Source organism: Zea mays, chromosome 2 (assembly GCF_902167145.1).
Source record: "Zea mays cultivar B73 chromosome 2, Zm-B73-REFERENCE-NAM-5.0, whole genome shotgun sequence".
Classification (NCBI taxonomy): Eukaryota; Viridiplantae; Streptophyta; class Magnoliopsida; order Poales; family Poaceae; genus Zea; species Zea mays.
Genome location: NC_050097.1, coordinates 197,765,593 through 197,787,152, shown reverse-complemented (window position 1 = coordinate 197,787,152; position 21,560 = coordinate 197,765,593). Strand labels below are relative to the sequence as shown.

At 45.1% G+C, this 21,560-nt stretch overlaps 1 pseudogene; it reads right to left on the bottom strand.

The window, feature by feature from the left end:
* Nucleotides 1-1,345: 1,345 nt before the first annotated feature.
* LOC103649199 (uncharacterized) lies at nt 1,346-21,540 on the bottom strand (annotated as a pseudogene).
* Between the last annotated feature and the right edge of the window lie 20 nt (nt 21,541-21,560).

The window sequence follows — 21,560 nt, the reverse complement described above, 5'->3', positions numbered from 1 at the left end:
TGTAGACAAGGATTGATACAGGTTCGTTCTCTAAGGCGGAAAAGAATGTGGTCCATTTTGTTGGTCAGCAGTGGGCTAAGTGGTTCTAAACATAGGCGATTCCAGGGCATAAAGCTAACAATCCATATTTGTGAGTGCAACTAGAGCACTTTTGCTTTGGTGCACACAAAGGTGAGAAATCGGTTGTCGCATCAGAAGCCCCATAAGCTTGTGTATGTGAACTACAACTTGAGGCTAAGCCTAAAGGATGCAATTGGGTTCACAAGTGTGCAAGGGGAGGAGGATCCATTTTGACAGTTGATAGAGTTGTCCTTATATGACACAAACAATCCAATCTGTCATATGATGGAAATAGGTCGCTCAAACGTGCATTCAGTGCTATATGAGGAGGACACCAAGAGTGACACAGCGTTACCAATGCGGATCCAGTGCTAGATGAGGACACTAAGAGTGACACACCGTTACCATCAAGCATCGTGGCTCAAGGCATTCAAAAAGAAAATTTGGTTGAGTGGACAAAGAAGAATGTGGGGGACACTCACATTGGTTAGCGAAAGACGCAATTCGTCTTACAAAAAATATGTGATTGGCCATTCTCGCAAACTTGATGTCCTCAGTAGGCATCTAGCATGTGAGTATGTGTGTAACACCCTGAATTAGGGGTATAAAATTTCTTCTCTAATATCCACCAAATTTTGGTGTTACCTCTCTCTTCTCCTCTCTCTCTCAATCTCCTTTTTCTCTTTCCTATAGAAGAGGAGTGGTTATTTTATTTAGGAATGTAATTATACTCTAGTAAGCAAAACTCCAAGAAAGTATGAAATGTTGCATAATGCTGAACCTCAAACTTCACTTTTGTTTGATGCATATGTTTGAGGTGTTCTAATTTGAGTTTGTGGCATATTTGATTTTGAGTCCAAAGGAGAAAATAAAAAAGAAAAGGGAAAATAAATTCAGAAGAAAATAAAAAAGGGAAAGAAGCCAGCAGCCCCCCTCTCCCTCGCCCTTTAGGCCCACTCCCGGCCCATCTTCCCCTCACCCGCACGCCCTCCCCTCTCTCACTGACAGATGGGCCCACCCTGTCAGCACCGCCTCGCTCGCCCCCGCGCCCCGCCCTTTCTCTCTCTCCCTCTCTCTACGTTGTGGGCTGCCCTGTTGGCGCCCGTTGCCCGCGCGCCTGCTGACGCCCCGACCCCACCCGTCAGCCCCATCCCCTCCAATCGCTTGCCCACTCGTCCCGCACGCACGCCGAGGACTCCACTCCCACATCGCCCGTCGAGCCCGCAACCGCCCCGCCCTCGACCACTTGAACCCCCCCAAGAGCCCCACTCCCTCTCTCCCTCCCTCATTTGTACGTCCGCAGAGCCCCCACCCCAGTCCAGCACCATGTGCATGCCCTAGTCCATTTGAAATATTGGATGGTTTCAATGATATCTTTGTTGTCTCTCTAAAGGATATTATGAAGAATCACCTCAAAAAATAGTTGGGGCTTTGGTGGTTGCAATACATATCTGTCAAATAAAACAAATCTTTCCAAACTGATCCGAGCATGCCAAGGCAAATGAAGCAACATTGCAGGCCCCATACACCCTTGAAGTGGAGCACCAAGTTCACTGAATGTTTTTAGCGTGGTAATCACGTGGTGCTGTGAGATCTCAAAACCATTGCCTAAAAGCACACGAAGTTTCTTGTCAATTACTGAAAGGGAATTAGGCTTCCACCTCTTTCCTAATTGATTTTGGTGGTTGAATTGCCCAACACAAATAATTGGACTAACTAGTTTGCTCTAGTCTATAAGTTCTACAGGTGCCAAAGGTTCACAATAAGCCAATAAAAAGACCAAGAAAAGGGTTCAAACAAAGAGAGCAAGGAACAACCGAAGTGTGCTCTGGTATGGCGCACCGGACTGTCCGGTGTGCCACCGGACAGTGTCCGGTGCACCAGGGGACTCCAAGTTGAACTCTTCACCTTCGGGAAATCTCAGAGGCACTTCGCTATAATTCACCGGACTGTCCGGTGTACCACCGGACAGTGTCCGGTGCCCCAGGGGAGAGCGACTCTGAACTCGCCAGCTTTAGGAATCCGCTCCGCTATAATTCACCAGACTGTCCGGCGTGACAGCGGAGCAACGACTACTTCGAGCGCAACGGTCGTCTGCAACGCATTAAATGCGCGCCAGCGCGCGCAGAGGAGCAGAGCACGCGCGGGTGGCACACTGGATAGCCTACAGGGCCTATCTGGTGCACCACCGGACAGCCAGGCGGGCCCACAGGTCAGAGCTCCAACGGTCGGAACCCAACGACCTGGTGACGTGGCTGGCACACCAGACAGTGTCCGGTGGCGCACCGGACTGTCCGATGCGCCCGTCGACTGCAGCCTCCACCAACGGTCAAGTTTGGTGGTTGGGGCTATAAATACCTCAACCACCCCACATTCAAATCATCCAAGTTTTCCACCTTCCAACTACATACAAGAGCTCTAGCATTCAATTCAAGACACACCAAAGAGATCAAATCCTCTCCAAACTCCACACAAAGCTTTAGTGATTAGAGAGAGAGATTTGCTGTGTTCATTTGAGCTCTTGCGCTTGGATTGCTTCTTTTTCTCATTCTTTCTTGCGATCATCTTAATTGTAATCAAGGCAAGAGACACCAATTGTGTGGTGGTCCTTGCGGGGAAGTTTGGTTCCCGGTTGATTGAGAAGAGAAGCTCACTCGGTCTAAGGGACCGTTTGAGAGAGGGAAAGGGTTGAAAGAGACCCGGTCTTAGTGACCACCTCAACGGGGAGTAGGTTTGAGAGAACCGAACCTCGGTAAAACAAATCCTTGTGTCTCACCTCTTTATTCGCTTGCGATTTGTTTTTACGCCCTCTCTCGGACTCGCATTATATTTCTAACGCTAATCTGGCTTGTAGTTGTGATTAACTTTGTAAATTTCAGTTTCGCCCTATTCACCCCCCCCTCTAGGCGACTTTCAATTGGTATCAGAGCCCGGTGCTTCATTAGAGCCTAACCGCTCTAAGTGATGTCGGGAGATCACGCCAAGAAGGAGATGGAGACCGGCGACAAGGCCACTACAAGCCATGGGAAGACCTCATCGGAAGAGTCCCGCAACAAGGGGAAGGGGAAGGAAAAGAAATCCTCTTCCCACAAGTCGCATCGGAGTGGTGACAAAAAGAAGAAGATAAGGAAGGTGGTCTACTATGAGACCGACACTTCATCACCATCGACCTCCGGCTCCGACGCGCCGTCCGTTACTTCTAAGCGCCATGAGCGCAAGAAGTATAGTAAGATTCCCCTACGCTACCCCCGTATTTCAAAGCGTACTCCTTTGCTCTTTGTTCCATTAGGCAAACCACCGGTCTTTGACGGTGAGTATTATAATATGTGGAGTGATAAAATGAGGCATCATCTAACCTCACTCCACACAAGCATTTGGAATGTTGTTGAGTTTAGTGTACAGGTACCATCCGTAGGGGATGAAGACTACGACTCCGACGAAGTAGCCCAAATCCACCACTTTAACTCTCAAGCCACCACTATACTCCTCGCCTCTCTAAGTCGAGAGGAGTATAATAAGGTGCAAGGGTTAAAGAGTGCGAAGGAAATTTGGGACGTACTCAAGACCGCGCACGAAGGAGACGAGGTGACCAAAATCACCAAGCGGGAGACGATGGAGGGGGAGCTCGGTCGGTTCCGACTCAACCAAGGCGAGGACCCCCAAGCCATGTACAACCGCTTGAAGACCTTGGTGAACCAAGTGCGCAACCTCGGGAGCACAAAATGGGATGACCATGAGATGGTCAAGGTTATTCTAAGATCCCTCGTATTTCTTAATCCTACACAAGTTCAATTAATTCGAGGTAATCCTAGATATACTCAAATGACCCCCGAGGAAGTGATAGGTAATTTTGTGAGCTTTGAGTTGATGATCAAAGGCTCAAAGAAGATCATCGAGCTAGATGGCCCCTCCGCGCCCGAAGCACAACCGGTTGCATTCAAGGCGACGGAGGAGAAGAAGGAAGAGTCTACATCAAGTAGATAACCAATCGACGCCTCTAAGCTCGACAATGAGGAGATGGCGCTCATCATCAAGAGCTTCCGCCAAATCCTCAAGCAAAGGAGGGGGAAGGATTACAAGTCCCGCTCCAAGAAGGTTTGCTACAAGTGTGGTAAGCCCGGTCACTTTATTGCCAAATGTCCTATTTCTAGTGACAGTGACAGGGGCGACGACAAGAAGGGGAGAAGAAAGGAGAAGAAGAGATATCACAAGAAGAAGGGCGGCGATGTCCATGTGTGCCGCGAGTGGGACTCCGACGAGAGCTCCACCGACTCCTCCTCCGACGAGGACGCCGCCAACATCGCCGTCAACAAGGGACTTCTCTTCCCCAACGTCGGCCACAAGTGCCTCATGGCAAAGGACGGCAAAAAGAAGAAGGTTAAATCCAAATCCTCCACTAAATATGAGTCCTCTAGTGATGATAATGCTAGTGATGAGGAGGATAATTTGCGTACCCTTTTTGCCAACCTAAACATGCAACAAAAAGAAAACTAAATGAACTAATTAGTGCCATCCATGAGAAGGATGAACTCTTGGACTCCCAAGAGGACTTCCTAATCAAGGAAAACAAAAAGCATGTTAAGGTTAAAAATGCTTATGCTCTGGAAGTTGAAAAATGTGAAAAATTAACTAGTGAGCTAAGCATATGCCATGATTTGATTGCCAACCTTAGAAATGAAAATGCTAGTTTAATTGCTAAGGTTGATTCTAATGTTTGTGATGATTCAATTTCCAATCTTAGAGATGATAATGCTAATTTGCTTGCTAAGATTGAAAAATTGAATGATTCTCTTGCTAGCCTTAGAAATGAAAATGAAAAATTAATTGCTAAGGATAAAGATTTTGATGTTTGCAATGTTACTATTTCTAACCTTAGAAGTGAAAATGATATATTACATGCTAAGGTTGTAGAATTAAAATCTTGCAAACCCTCTACATCTACCATTGAGCATGTTTCTATTTGCACTAGATGTAGAGATGTTGATATTGATGCTATTCATGATCATATGACTTTAATTAAACAACAAAATGATCATATAGCAAAATTAGATGCTAAAATTGCCGAGCATGAACTTGAAAATGAAAAATTTAAATTTGCTCGTAGTATGCTTTATAGTGGGAGACGCCCTGGCATCAAGGATGGCATTGGCTTCCAAAAGGGAGACAATGTCAAACTTAATGCCCCTCCTAAGAAATTGTCTAACTTTGTTAAGGGCAAGGCTCCCATGCCTCAGGATAACGAGGGTTACATTTTATACCCTGTCGGTTATCCCGAGAGCAAAATTAGGAGAATTCATTCTAGGAAGTCTCACTCTGGCCCTAATCATGCTTTTATGTATAAGGGTGAGACATCTAGCTCTAGGCAATCAACCCATGCTAAATTGCCTAGAAAGAAAACCCCTACTGCATCAAATGATTCTAACATTTCATTTAAGACTTTTGATGCTTCATATGTGCTAACTAACAAATCCGGCAAGGTAGTTGCCAAGTTTGTTGGGGGCAAACACAAGGGATCAAAGACTTGTGTTTGGGTACCCAAAGTTCTTGTTTCTAATGCTAAAGGACCCAAAACCGTTTGGGTACCTAAAGTCAAGAACTAAAATTGTTTTGTAGGTTTATGCATCCGGGGGCTCAAGTTGGATCATCGATAGCGGGTGCCCAAACCACATGACAGGGGAGAAGAAGATGTTCTCCTCCTACGAGAAAAACCAAGATCCCCAACGAGCTATCACATTTGGGGATGGAAATCAAGGTTTGGTCAAAGGTTTGGGTAAAATTGCTATTTCACCTGACCATTCCATTTCCAATGTTTTTCTTGTTGACTCATTAGATTACAACTTGCTTTCCGTTTCCCAATTATGTCAAATGGGCTATAACTGTCTATTTACTGATGTAGGTGTCACTGCCTTTAGAAGGAGTGATGATTCAATAGCATTTAAGGGAGTGTTAGAGGGTCAGCTATACTTGGTAGATTTTGATAGAGCTGAACTCGACACTTGCTTAATTGCTAAGACTAACATGGGTTGGCTCTGGCACCGCCGACTAGCCCATGTTGGAATGAAGAATCTTCATAAGCTTCTAAAGGGGGAGCACATTTTAGGATTAACAAATGTTCATTTTGAGAAAGACAAGATTTGTAGTGCATGCCAAGCAGGGAAGCAAGTTGGTGTTCATCATCCGCATAAGAACATCATGACGACTGACAGGCCACTGGAGCTCCTACACATGGATTTATTCGGCCCGATCGCTTACATAAGCATCGGCAGGAGTAAGTACTGTCTAGTTATTGTGGATGATTATTCTCGCTTCACTTGGGTGTTCTTTTTGCAGGAAAAATCACAAACCCAAGAGACTTTAAAGGGATTCTTGAGACGAGCTCAAAATGAGTTCGGCTTGAGGATCAAGAAAATCAGAAGCGACAACGGGACGGAGTTCAAGAACTCACAAATCGAAGGCTTCCTTGAGGAGGAGGGCATCAAGCATGAGTTCTCTTCTCCCTACACGCCACAACAAAATGGTGTAGTGGAGAGGAAGAATAGAACTCTATTGGACATGCCAAGGACTATGCTTGATGAGTACAAGACTTCGGATCGGTTTTGGACCGAGGCGGTCAACACCGCCTGCTACGCCATCAACTGGTTATATCTACACTGAATCCTCAAGAAGGCATCATACGAACTCCTAACCGGTAAAAAGCCCAATATTTCATATTTTAGAGTCTTTGGTAGCAAATGCTTTATTCTTGTTAAAAGAGGTAGAAAATCTAAATTTGCTCCTAAGACTGTAGAAGGTTTTTTACTAGGATATGATTCAAACACAAGGGCATATAGAGTCTTTAAAAAGTTCTTTGGACAAGTTGAAGTTTCTTGTGACGTTGTGTTTGATGAGACTAACGGCTCTCAAGTAGAGCAAGTTGATCTTGATGAGATAGGTGAAGAAGAGGCTCCGTGCATCGCGCTTAGGAACATGTCCATTGGGGGTGTGTGTCCTAAGGAATCCGAAGAGCCTCCAAATGAACAAGATCAACCATCCTTCTCTATGCAAGCATCTCCACTAACCCAAAATGAGGATGAGGCTCAAGTTGATGAAGGAGAAGATCAAAAAGATGAGCCACCTCAAGGTGACGGCAATGATCAAGGGGGAGATGCAAATAATCAGGACAAGGAGGATGAAGAAGCAAGACCGCCACACCCAAGAGTCCACCAAGCAATCCAACGAGATCACCCCGTTGACACCATACTCGGCGACATTCATAAGGGGGTAACCACTAGATCTCGTGTTGCACATTTTTGTGAGCATTACTCTTTTGTTTCCTCTATTGAGCCACACAGAGTAGAGGAAGCACTTCAAGATTCGGATTGGGTGATGTCAATGCAAGAGGAGCTCAACAACTTCACGAGAAATGAGGTATGACATTTAGTTCCACGTCCTAATCAAAATGTTGTAGGAACCAAATGGGTCTTCCGCAACAAGCAAGATGAGCATGGTGTGGTGACAAGGAACAAAGCTCGACTTGTGGCCAAGGGATACTCCCAAGTTGAAGGTTTGGATTTTGGTGAAACCTATGCACCCATAGCTAGGCTTGAGTCAATTTGTATATTATTAGCCTATTCTACTTATCATGGCTTCAAGCTTTATCAAATGGACGTGAAGAGTGCCTTCCTCAATGGACCAATCAAGGAAGAGGTCTATGTTGAGCAACCTCCCGGCTTTGAAGACAGTGAGTATCCTAACCATGTCTATAGGCTCTCTAAGGCGCTTTATGGGCTCAAGCAAGCCCCAAGAGCATGGTATGAATGCCTAAGAGATTTCCTTATTGCTAATGGCTTCAAAGTCGGCAAGGCCGATCCTACTTTATTTACTAAAACTCTTGCAAATGATTTGTTCGTATGCTAAATTTATGTTGATGATATTATATTTGGGTCTACTGACGAATCTACATGTGAAGAATTTAGTAGGATCATGACAAAAAAATTCGAGATGTCTATGATGGGGGAGTTGAAGTATTTCTTGGGATTTCAAGTAAAGCAACTCCAAGAGGGCACCTTCATTAGCCAAACGAAGTGTACTCAAGACATTCTAAACAAGTTTGGAATGAAGAATGCCAAGCCCATCAAGACTCCCATGGGAACCAATGGGCATCTCGACCTCGACACAGAAGGTAAATCCGTCGATCAAAAGGTATACCAGTCGATGATAGGTTCATTACTCTATGTATGTGCATCTCGACCGGACATTATGCTTTCCGTATGCATGTGTGCAAGATTCCAAGCCGACCCTAAGGAAGCTCACCTTACGGTCGTAAAACGAATCTTGAGATATTTGGCTTATACTCCTAAGTTTGGGCTTTGGTATCCTAGGGGATCCACATTTGATTTAATTGGTTATTCGGATGCCGATTGGGCAGGGTATAAAATTAATAGAAAGAGCACATCGGGGATTTGCCAGTTCTTGGGAAGATCCTTGGTGACTTGGGCTTCAAAGAAGCAAAATTCTGTGGCTCTTTCAACCGCTGAGGCCGAGTATATTGCCGCAGGCCATTGTTGCGCGCAATTGCTTTGGATGAGGCAAACCCTTAGGGACTATGGTTACAAATTAACCAAAGTTCCTCTTCTATGTGATAATGAGAGTGCAATCCGCATGGCGGATAATCCCGTTGAGCATAGCCGCACTAAACACATAGGCATTCAGTATCATTTCTTAAGGGATCACCAACAAAAGGGGGATATCGAGATTGCATATATTAACTGAGAGCACCTAGAGGGGGGGGGTGAATAGGTGATCCTGTAAAATCTTAACTTATAGCCACAAAAACTTGTTAGAGGTTAGCACAATAGTTGCCAAGTGGCTAAGGAGGAGATCTTGCACAAAATGACAATCACAGAAAAGACACAGAGATTTATCCCGTGGTTCGGCCAAGTACAAAACTTGCCTACTTCCACGTTGTGGCGTCCCAACGGACGAGAGTTGCACTCAACTCCTCTCAAGTGATCCAATGATCAACTTGAATACCACGGTGTTTTTCTTTCCTTTGATCTTTTCCCGTTTGCGAGGAATCTCCACAACTTGGAGTCTCTCGCCCTTACAATTGAGTTCACAAAGAAATACGGAGTAAGGTGGGAATGAGCAACGCACACAAGACTCAAAAATCAGAGCAACAACACGCACACAAGTCGCAACAAGAGCTCGCAACGCAACACAAAGAGTTCACAACTCCACAAGAGCTCTATATGCTATCACAATGAAACGAATGCGTGAGATTGATGTCTTGGTGCTTAGAAGAGTTGTAGGAATGCTTGGTGTTGCTCCTCCATGCGCCTAGGGGTCCCTTTTATAGCCCCAAGGCAGCTAGGAGCCGTTGAGAACACATCTGGAAGGCTATCCTTGCCTTCTGTCGTCGGGCGCACCGGACAGTCCGGTGCACACCGGACACTGTCCGGTGCCCGATTTGTTTCCATAAGAAGCGAAGCCGACCGTTGCCGACCGTTGCAGATCTGGCGCACCGGACAGTCCGGTGCACACCGGACAGTCCGGTGCTTCCTTCCGACCGTTGGCTCGGCCACGTGTCGCGCGCCGATCGCGCGGCCGACCGTTGGCCCGGCCGACCGTTGGCTCACCGGATAGTCCGGTGCACACCGGACAGTCCGGTGAATTATAGCCGAAGTCGCCGGAGAAAAACCCGAGAGCGGCCTCTTCGGTCGAGGCAGCCTGGTGCACCGGACACTGTCCGGTGCACCACCGGACAGTCCGGTGCCCCAGACCGAAACAGCCCCTTGGCTGCACACAGCCAAGTCTTCTCTTCTTCTTCTTCTTTCTGTTTCTAACACTTAGACAAATATATTAGTACACAAAACCAATGTACTAAGACTTAGAAACATACCTTTTCTCTAGATTTGCACTTTGTTCATCTATGGGCGTTGATTCACATTTAAACACTTGTGTTGACACTTAATCACCAAAATACTTAGAAATGGCCCAAGGGCACATTTCCCTTTCAATCTCCCCCTTTTTGGTGATTTATGCCAACACAACATAAAGCAACTAGAACAAGTGCAAAATCACTTCAAATAAAAACTCAAATTGGTTTTGATTCAATTTTGGCATATATGGATCATCCTTTGCCACCACTTGGTTTGTTTTTGCAAATAAAACTCATATCTCTAACTCTATGTCAAACACACATGTTGAAGCATAAAGAGAATCATTCCAAAAGAGATTGATCAAAGATTTCAAAAACTCCCCCTATTTCCCATAATCAACACTTCTTCCCACAAGAAGCCAACTTTTGACAATAGAGACAATAAGAGGCAATAAAAGCTTTTGACAAAACAAAAACTCTATTCTACTATTTTCAAAATCTCTCAAGTGGTAGCTGATCCATTTCACTTTGGCCTTTATTTTCTCCCCCTTTGGCATCAAGCACCAAAACGGGATCAATCTTGGCCTCTTAACCCCATTGCCTCACCAAAGTCTTCAATTAAGAGCAAATGGCAATAAGATTTCATGAGATGAACTTGGAATTAGTTACCCTCTCATCGGAGTGCAGTGGAAGTCTTTCATGGTCCAAGTCCACCTTTTCCCTTTCAATCCTCCTTCGAGACTAAATTATCAAACTCAAGCACATAATTAGTCTCAAAGGGTCATGTTGTAACACATCTCCCCCTAAACATGTGCATCACTTTGCAACGGACTTGTGAGGTCCAGGGAGTGTTTGTACGACTTGAGCACCATAATAAGCAACAAAATGCAAAAAGGAACATGATCAAAAGCATAAGTACATGTATGCTACAATTCAATCCAAGTTCCGCGAATCTATGACATTTAGCTCACTACGCAACCTGCAAAAGGTCTTCTCATCTAGAGGCTTAGTGAAGATATCGGCTAGCTGGTTCTCGGTGCTAACATGAAACACTTCGATATCTCCCTTTTGCTGGTGGTCTCTCAAAAAGTGATGCCGGATGTCTATGTGCTTTGTGCGGCTGTGCTCAACAGGATTCTCCGCCATGCGGATAGCACTCTCATTGTCACATAGGAGTGGGACTTTGCTCAGATTGTAGCCAAAGTCCCTGAGGGTTTGCCTCATCCAAAGTAGTTGCGCGCAACACTGACCTGCGGCAACGTACTCGGCCTCAGCGGTGGATAGGGCAACGGAGGTTTGTTTCTTAGAGTTCCATGACACCAGGGACCTTCCTAAGAATTGGCACGTCCCCGATGTACTCTTCCTATCGACCTTACATCCGGTATAGTCGGAGTCTGAGTATCCAACTAAGTCAAAGGTAGACCCCTTTGGATACCAGAGCCCGAAGCAAGGCGTAGCAACTAAGTATCTAAGGATTCGCTTTACCGCCACTAAGTGACATTCCTTAGGATCGGATTGAAATCTAGCACACATGCATACACTAAGCATAATATCCGGTCTACTAGCACATAAATAAAGCAAAGAACCTATCATGGACCGGTATGCTTTTTGATCAACGGACTTACCTCCTTTGTTGAGGTCGGTGTGTCCGTTAGTTCCCATCGGAGTCTTTGCGGGCTTGGCGTCCTTCATCCCAAACCGCTTTAGCAGATCTTGCGTGTACTTCGTTTGGGAGATGAAGGTGCCGTCCTTGAGTTGCTTCACTTGGAACCCAAGGAAGTAGTTCAACTCGCCCATCATCGACATCTCGAATTTCTGCGTCATCACCCTGCTAAACTCTTCACAAGACTTTTGGTTAGTAGAACCAAATATTATGTCATCGACATAAATTTGGCACACAAACAAATCACCATCACATGTCTTTGTAAAAAGAGTTGGATCGGCTTTCCCAACCCTGAAAGCATTAGCTATTAGAAAGTCTCTAAGGCATTCATACCATGCTCTTGGGGCTTGCTTAAGTCCATAGAGCGCCTTAGAGAGCTTACACACGTGGTCGGGGTACCGTTCATCCTCGAAGCCAGGGGGTTGCTCTACGTACACCTCCTCCTTTATTGGCCCGTTGAGGAAAGCGCTCTTCACATCCATTTGGTACAACCTGAAAGAATGGTGAGCGGCATATGCTAACAAGATACGAATGGACTCTAGCCTAGCCACAGGAGCAAAAGTCTCCTCAAAGTCCAAACCTGCGACTTGGGCATAACCTTTTGCCACAAGTCGAGCCTTGTTCCTTGTCACCACTCCGTGCTCGTCTTGTTTGTTGCGGAACACCCACTTGGTTCCCACAACATTTTGCTTCGGACGAGGCACCAGCGTCCAAACTTCATTTCTCTTGAAGTTGTTGAGCTCTTCCTGCATGGCCAACACCCAGTCCGGATCTAGCAAGGCCTCCTCTACCCTGAAAGGCTCAATAGAAGAGACAAAAGAGTAATGCTCACAAAAATTAACTAATCGAGATCGAGTAGTTACTCCCTTGCTAATGTCACCCAGAATTTGATCGACGGGATGATCCCTTTGAATCATCGCTCGAACTTGGGTTGGAGGTGCCGGTTGCGCTTCTTCCTCCATCACTTGATCATCTTGTGCTCCCCCTTGATCAAGCGCCTCCACTTGAGGTACCTGTTCGTCATCTTCGGTTGGGGGATGCACCATAGTCGAGGAAGAAGGTTGATCTCGTTCATCTTGTTCCTGTGGCCGTACTTCTCCAATCGCCATGGTTCGTATAGCGGCCGTCGGAACATCTTCTTCATCTACATCATCACAATCAATAACTTGCTCTCTTGGAGAGCCATTAGTCTCATCAAATACAACGTCGCTAGAGACTTCAACCAAACCCGATGATTTGTTGAAGACTCTATACGCCTTTGTATTTGAGTCATAACCTAACAAAAACCCTTCTACAGCTTTGGGAGCAAACTTAGAATTTCTACCTTTCTTCACTAGAATGTAGCACTTGCTCCCAAATACACGAAAGTAAGATACATTGGGTTTGTTACCGGTTAGTAGCTCATACGACGTCTTCTTGAGGAGGCGATGAAGGTAGACCCTGTTGATGGCGTGGCAAGCCGTATTCACGGCTTCCGACCAGAAACACTCGGGGGTCTTGAATTCTCCAAGCATTGTCCTCGCCATATCGATTAGCGTCCTGTTCTTCCTCTCTACCACACCATTTTGCTGTGGTGTGTAGGGAGCGGAGAACTCGTGCTTGATCCCTTCCTCCTCAAGAAATTCCTCCACTTGAAGGTTCTTGAACTCGGACCCGTTGTCGCTCCTTATCTTCTTCACTTTGAGCTCAAACTCATTTTGAGCTCTCCTGAGGAAGCGTTTGAGGGTCCCTTGGGTTTCGGACTTATCCTGCAAGAAGAACACCCAAGTGAAGCGGGAAAAATCATCAACAATAACTAGACCATACTTACTCCCTCCTATGCTCAGATAGGCGACAGGTCCGAAGAGGTCCATATGCAGCAGCTCCAGGGGTCTTGAAGTGGTCATCATATTCTTGCTGTGATGTGCTCCTCCCACTTGTTTACCTGCTTGACAAGCTGCACAAGGTCTATCTTTTTCGAATTGAACGTTAGACAAACCTATAACGTGTTCTCCCTTTAGAAGCTTGTGAAGGTTCTTCATCCCTACATGTGCTAAGCGGCGATGCCACAGCCAGCCCATGCTAGTCTTAGCTATTAAGCATGCATCTAGACCAGCCTCTTCTTTTGTAAAATCAACTAAATAAAGTTTGCCGTCTAATACACCCTTAAAAGCTAGTGAACCATCACTTCTTCTAAAGACAGACACATCTACATTTGTAAATAGACAGTTATACCCATATGACATAATTGACTAACAGATAGCAAATTATATCCAAGACTTTCTACTAAAAATACATTAGAGATAGAATGCTCATTAGAAATCGCAATTTTACCTAACCCTTTTACCTTGCCTTGATTCCCATCACCGAATATAATTGAATCTTGGGAATCCTTATTCTTGACGTAGGAGGTGAACATCTTCTTCTCCCCCGTCACATGGTTTGTGCATCCGCTATCAATAATCCAGCTTGAACCCCCGGATGCATAAACCTGCAAGGTAAATTAGGCTTGGGACTTAGGTACCCAACTCTTGTTGGGTCCTACAAGGTTAGTCACAATTTCCTTAGGGACCCAAATGCAAGTTTTATCACCTTTGCATTTTGCCCCTAACTTCCTAGCAATTACTTTTCTATCCTTTCTACAAATTTCAAATGAAGCATTCAAAGCACAATAAATTGTAGAAGGTTCATTTGCTATTTTCCTAGGAGCATGAATAACATTCCTTCTAGGCACATGATGAATAGCATTTCTTTTAGGAACAACATTTCTCCTAGTAACATTTCTATCATACACATAAGAGGAACTAGGAGCAAACATGGCATGAGAATCATAAACATATGAATCAAAAGCATCATGACTTACATTTCTAGTTCGTCTTCTATCATGATACAAAAATGCATGGTTCCTTTTAGCACTAGTAGCCATAGGGGCCTTCCCTTTCTCCTTGGCGGGAATGGGCTCCTTATGGCTTGTTAAGTTCTTGGCTTCCCTCTTGAAGCCAAGCCCATCCTTAATTGAGGGATGTCTTCCTATTGTGTAGGCATCCCTTGCAAATTTTAACTTATCAAATTCACTTTTGCTAGTCTTAAGTTGGACATTAAGACTAGCCACTTCATTATTTAACTTTGCAATAGAGGCTATGTGTTCACTACAAGCATCAATATCAAATTCTTTACATCTATTGCAAATAGCAACATTTTCTACACAAGTTGTTGATTTACTAGCTATTTCTATCTTAACATTCAACTCATCATTAATGCTCTTTAATTTAGAAATTGTTTCATGGCATGAAGATAGTTCACAAGTAAGCATCTCATTTCTTTTAACTTCTAGGGCATGAGATTTTTGAGCTTCTAAAAATTTATCATGCTCTTCATACAATAAATCCTCTTGTTTCTCTAAGAGTCTATCCTTCTCATTCAATGCATCAATTAATTCATTAATTTTGCCAATTGTAATTCTATCTAGACCTTTAAATACACTAGAATAGTCTATTTCATCATCGTCACTAGAATCATTATCACTAGAAGAAGCATAAGTAGAGTTTCGAGTACTTACTTTCTTCTCCTTAGCCATGAGACACGTGTGACGCTCGTTGGGGAAGAGGGCCGATTTGTTGAAGGCGGTGGCGGCGAGTCCCTCATTGTCGGAGTCGGAGGAGGAGCAATCCGAATCCCACTCCTTGCCTAGATGCGCCTCGCCCTTGGCCTTCTTGTAGTGCTTCTTCTTCTCCCTTTTGTTCCCCTTTTCCTGGTCACTTCCATTATCAGGACAGTTAGCAATAAAATGACCAAGCTTACCGCATTTGAAGCATGATCGCTTCCCCTTGGTCTTAGTCTTGCTCGGCTGTCCATTGCGACCCTTTAGCACCGTCTTGAATCTCTTGATGATAAGGGCCATTTCTTCATCATTAAGACCGGCTGCCTCAATTTGCGCCACCTTGCTGGGTAGTGCTTCCTTGCTCCTTATGGCTTTGAGAGCAAAAGGTTGCGGCTCGTTGATCGGTCCATTCAAGGCGTCGTCCACATACCTTGCCTCCTTGATCATCATTCGCCCGCTGACGAATTTTCCTAGGACTTCTTCGGGCGACATTTTGGTGTACCTGGGATTCTCACGAATATTATTCACCAAATGAGGATCAAGAACGGTAAAGGACCTGAGCATTAGTCGGACGACGTCGTGGTCCGTCCATCGCGTGCTTCCGTAGCTCCTTATTTTGTTGATAAGGGTCTTGAGCCGGTTGTATGTCTGAGTTGGCTCCTCGCCCCTTATCATCGCGAATCGTCCAAGCTCGCCTTCCACCAACTCCATTTTGGTGAGCAAGGTAACGTCATTCCCTTCATGAGAGATCTTGAGGGTGTCCCAGATCTGCTTGGCGTTATCCAAGCCGCTCACTTTGTTATATTCATCCCTGCACAATGAAGCTAGAAGAACAGTGGTAGCTTGTGCATTCTTATGGATTTGCTCATTAATGATTGAAGGGCTATCCGAGCTATCAAATTTCATTCCACTTTCCACAATCTCCCAAATGCTTGGATGGAGAGAAAATAGGTGAGTACGCATTTTGTGACTCCAAAATCCGTAGTCCTCTCCATCAAAGTGAGGAGGCTTGCCAAGTGGAATGGGGAGCAAATGAGCATTTGAGCTATATGGAATGCGCGAATAATCAAAAGAAAAGTTTGAGTTAACCGTCTTTTGTTTGTCGTGGTCGTCGTCCTTTTGGGAAGAAGAGGACTCATCGCTGTCGTAGTAGATGATCTCCTTGATGCGTCTTGTCTTCTTCTTCTTCCCATCTTTTCGCTTGTGGCCTGAGCCCGGGTCATTGGACTTGTCATCCCTTGGCTCGTTGACGAAGGACTCCTTCTCCTTGTCGTTGATCACAATTCCCTTCCCCTTAGGATCCATCTCTTCGGGCGGTAAGTCCCTTTGTGAAGAGAACGGCTCTGATACCAATTGAGAGCACCTAGAGGGGGGGGGGTGAATAGGTGATCCTGTAAAATCTTAACTTATAGCCACAAAAACTTGTTAGAGGTTAGCACAATAGTTGCCAAGTGGCTAAGGAGGAGATCTTGCACAAAATGACAATCACAGAAAAGACACAGAGATTTATCCCGTGGTTCGGCCAAGTACAAAACTTGCCTACTTCCACGTTGTGGCGTCCCAACGGACGAGAGTTGCACTCAACTCCTCTCAAGTGATCCAATGATCAACTTGAATACCACGGTGTTTTTCTTTCCTTTGATCTTTTCCCGTTTGCGAGGAATCTCCACAACTTGGAGTCTCTCGCCCTTACAATTGAGTTCACAAAGAAATACGGAGTAAGGTGGGAATGAGCAACGCACACAAGACTCAAAAATCAGAGCAACAACACGCACACAAGTCGCAACAAGAGCTCGCAACGCAACACAAAGAGTTCACAACTCCACAAGAGCTCTATATGCTATCACAATGAAACGAATGCGTGAGATTGATGTCTTGGTGCTTAGAAGAGTTGTAGGAATGCTTGGTGTTGCTCCTCCATGCGCCTAGGGGTCCCTTTTATAGCCCCAAGGCAGCTAGGAGCCGTTGAGAACACATCTGGAAGGCTATCCTTGCCTTCTGTCGTCGGGCGCACCGGACAGTCCGGTGCACACCGGACACTGTCCGGTGCCCGATTTGTTTCCATAAGAAGCGAAGCCGACCGTTGCCGACCGTTGCAGATCTGGCGCACCGGACAGTCCGGTGCACACCGGACAGTCCGGTGCTTCCTTCCGACCGTTGGCTCGGCCACGTGTCGCGCGCCGATCGCGCGGCCGACCGTTGGCCCGGCCGACCGTTGGCTCACCGGACAGTCCGGTGCACACCGGACAGTCCGGTGAATTATAGCCGAAGTCGCCGGAGAAAAACCCGAGAGCGGCCTCTTCGGTCGAGGCAGCCTGGTGCACCGGACACTGTCCGGTGCACCACCGGACAGTCCGGTGCCCCAGACCGAAACAGCCCCTTGGCTGCACACAGCCAAGTCTTCTCTTCTTCTTCTTCTTTCTGTTTCTAACACTTAGACAAATATATTAGTACACAAAACCAATGTACTAAGACTTAGAAACATACCTTTTCTCTAGATTTGCACTTTGTTCATCTATGGGCGTTGATTCACATTTAAACACTTGTGTTGACACTTAATCACCAAAATACTTAGAAATGGCCCAAGGGCACATTTCCCTTTCATTAACACTAAAGATCAATTAACCGATATCTTTACCAAGCCACTAGATGAACAAACTTTTAACAAACTTAGACATGAGCTAAATATTCTTGATTCTAGGAATTTCTTTTGATGTCTTGCACACATAGCTCATAAGTATACCTTTGATCATGTCTCTTTTATATATGCTATGACTAATGTGTTTTCAAGTGAATTTCAAACCAAGTCATAGGTGTATTGAAAGGGAATTGGAGTCTTCGGCGAATACACAGGCTTTCACTCCATAACTCATCCTTCGCCGTCGCTCCGAGCAATTCTTCATCTTTGGTATAATCTTCACTCATATGTTTTATTTGCCAAAGGGGAGATAGTAGTTAAAAAGGGCTTATATTTCACTCAAACATCCGTTTTTGGCGATTCATGCCAAAGGGGGGGAGTATTAAGCCCAAAGCAAAAGGACCGCACCACCACCAAATTTTAAAATTTATGATTTTCAAATTTAGTATCTCATTGTGTTCTAAAGGGGGAGAAAGTAGCACCTTCAAAAATTGGTATCTTAAAACCCTCTTGAACACTAAGAGGAGAATTTTATTGAAAGGGAGTTTTGTTTAGTCAAAGGAAAAAGCATTTGAAACAGGGGGAGAAAATTTCAAATCTTGAAAATGCTTCTCAAAATCTTACTCATTTACCTTTGACTACTTGCAAAAGAACTTTGAAAAGAATTTACAAAAGAATTTGTAAAAACAAAACATGTGGTGCAAGCGTGGTCCAAAATGTTAAAATTATAAAGAAACAATCCATGCATATCTTATAAATTTCTATTGGCTCAATTCTAAGTAACCTTTGCACTTACATTTTGGAAACTAGTTCAATTATGCACTTCTTTACTTGCTTTGGTTTGTGTTGGCATCAATCACCAAAAAGGGGGAGATTGAAAGGGAATTAGGCTTCCACCTCTTTCCTAATTGATTTTGGTGGTTGAATTGCCCAACACAAATAATTGGACTAACTAGTTTGCTCTAGTCTATAAGTTCTACAGGTGCCAAAGGTTCACAATAAGCCAATAAAAAGACCAAGAAAAGGGTTCAAACAAAGAGAGCAAGGGACAACCAAAGTGTGCCCTGGTATGGCGCACCGGACTGTCCGATGTGCCACCGGACAGTGTCCGGTGCACCACCGGATAGTGTCCGGTGCACCAGGGGACTCCAAGCTGAACTCTTCACCTTCGGGAAATCTCAGAGGCGCTTCACTATAATTCACCGGACTGTCCGGTGTACCACCGGACAGTGTCCGGTGCCCCAGGGGAGAGCGACTCTGAACTCGCCAGCTTCGGGAATTCGCTCCGCTATAATTCACCGGACTGTCCGGTGCACACCGGACTGTCCGGTGTGACAGCGGAGCAACGGCTACTTCGAGCGCAACGGTCGTCTACAACGCATTAAATGCGCGCCAGCGCGCGCAGAGGAGCAGAGCACACGCGGGTGGCACACCAGACAGCCTATAGGGCCTGTCTGGTGCACCACCGGACAGCCAGGCGGGCCCACAGGTCAGAGCTCCAACGGTTGGAACCCAACGGTCTGGTGACGTGGCTGGCACACCGGACAGTGTCCGGTGGCGCACCGGACTGTCCGGTGCGCTCGTCGACTGCAGCCTCCACCAACAGTCAAGTTTGGTGGTTGGGGCTATAAATACCCCAACCACCCCACATTCAAATCATCCAAGTTTTCCACCTTCCAACTACTTACAAGAGCTCTAGCATTCAATTCAAGACACACCAAAGAGATCAAATCCTCTCCAAACTCCACACAAAGCTTTAGTGATTAGAGAGAGAGATTTGCTGTGTTCATTTGAGCTCTTGCGCTTGGATTGCTTCTTTTTCTCATTCTTTCTTGCGATCATCTCAATTGTAATCAAGGCAAGAGACACCAATTGTGTGGTGGTCCTTGCGGGGAAGTTTGGTTCCCGGTTGATTGAGAAGAGAAGCTCACTCGGTCCGAGGGACCGTTTGAGAGAGGGAAAGGGTTGAAAGAGACCCGGTCTTAGTGACCACCTCAACAGGGAGTAGGCTTGAGAGAACCGAACCTCGGTAAAACAAATCCTTGTGTCTCACCTCTTTATTCGCTTGTGATTTGTTTTTACGCCCTCTCTCGGACTCGCATTATATTTCTAACGCTAACCCGACTTGTAGTTGTGATTAACTTTGTAAATTTCAGTTTTGCCCTATTCACCCCCCTCTAGGCGACTTTCAATTACTGATTCAATCATAATCTCAACGGCCTTCAACTTTACAATCTTTATCAAAGAGGCAAGTCTTGCAAACACATTTTCATACATTGCTCATTTTCTGCAACAAGAGATCTGCAATTTGATCCATGGGAATTCTTGCCAAATTTTATCAGCAATCGTGCCATCAATATGCTTAGATATCTCGGCCAGAACAGAAGAGAAGTTGGCTAGAGTTGAAGTATCTTCACTGGCACCAAGAAGATCAATTAATATATCTATGGAACCTACTATTTCAAGAGAGCAAGTAAGATTTATGTAGTCCGCTGAAACAAATATATCTACAATTGCGGTAGTGACTGTAAAAATAAGATCTGGTGATCCTATGAAAATTATCTCTGCTATTCGAGGGACAAGTACTTTACTGAACCTAATTCTGCTTGCCTCAAATTCAGATAGGGATATGCATGCTATGAGAGCTTGAGTTGTGTTTGCCAATTAAATATCAATGTCCATGAATTATGGCAGAGAAAAGAATGATCACATCTTCCATTCAGCTGGTCTTTTCATACACTATTTGAAAAAAACAAAATGCCAAAGAGTTATAAATGCCGCATAATATGAAATCGAATCAGATAAAAGAGCACGAGTAACATCTTTTGTTTTGTTCTCATGGTACACCTACATCTTTCTCATTGACGTATGAAACTAGACCAGGTGCACAAGTTGTATATGTTGGAAGGTTGGATATGGTTTCTCCCATTTTTTCCACTATGGTTTCCTTCGTCAGAGCTTGTCCATGATAGCTAGCAAGACTTCTGCGACGGGCTGTGAAGTATAGAAAAGTTAAACGCGCAAAAGCCATGTTGTATGGGATTTTTAGTTATTCTATTTTTCATGATGTATCTTCCTCTAACATGCCTTAATTTGCAAATTTGGCATTACTAATGATTGAAAAATATATGTATGTAAAAATATACTAAGCATATTTTTGAAGCTAAACACGATGTTACTTAAGAAAATATGTTGTTAACAATATATGCTAATATTCAAATGGAAACATATGTAAATTAGAATCATCCGACAAATCTAAGAGATGTCCATGCTTTGAAAACCTTCTTTAGATCACGACATCAGAAGTAGCTCTCCAAGACTCAGCGAAGGTTGCCACAATTCCACAAATACATGGCATGCATCCACATGGCCGTCGTCGCCGCCATGAACACGGACAACTCAATTCCCCACTTCATCAATTTAGAAACGAGCAAGTGAGCAACCGATCGCTGACCCCATACGCACCAATCTGATTCCCAAGCTCCATTCTTATCAGTATCGCCAGCACTCCACCTGCAGCTACCAATCGAGACCTCCCCAGTCTAAGCAAATCGATTAATCGTTGGAGTCAGAGAATTGGTGGTACGAGTACCTTAACTACCATGGGACGATGGGGCACGATGTAGAGCAGACAGTGCCTCCCTACCGGTAACGGCACCCGCGCCACGCCACTCGACTACAACCTCCTCGTCGCCGGTGCCACAACGAGGGTGCTCGTGGCCGCAGTCACCGACCAACATGTCTCCGCGTCCTCGTTCGA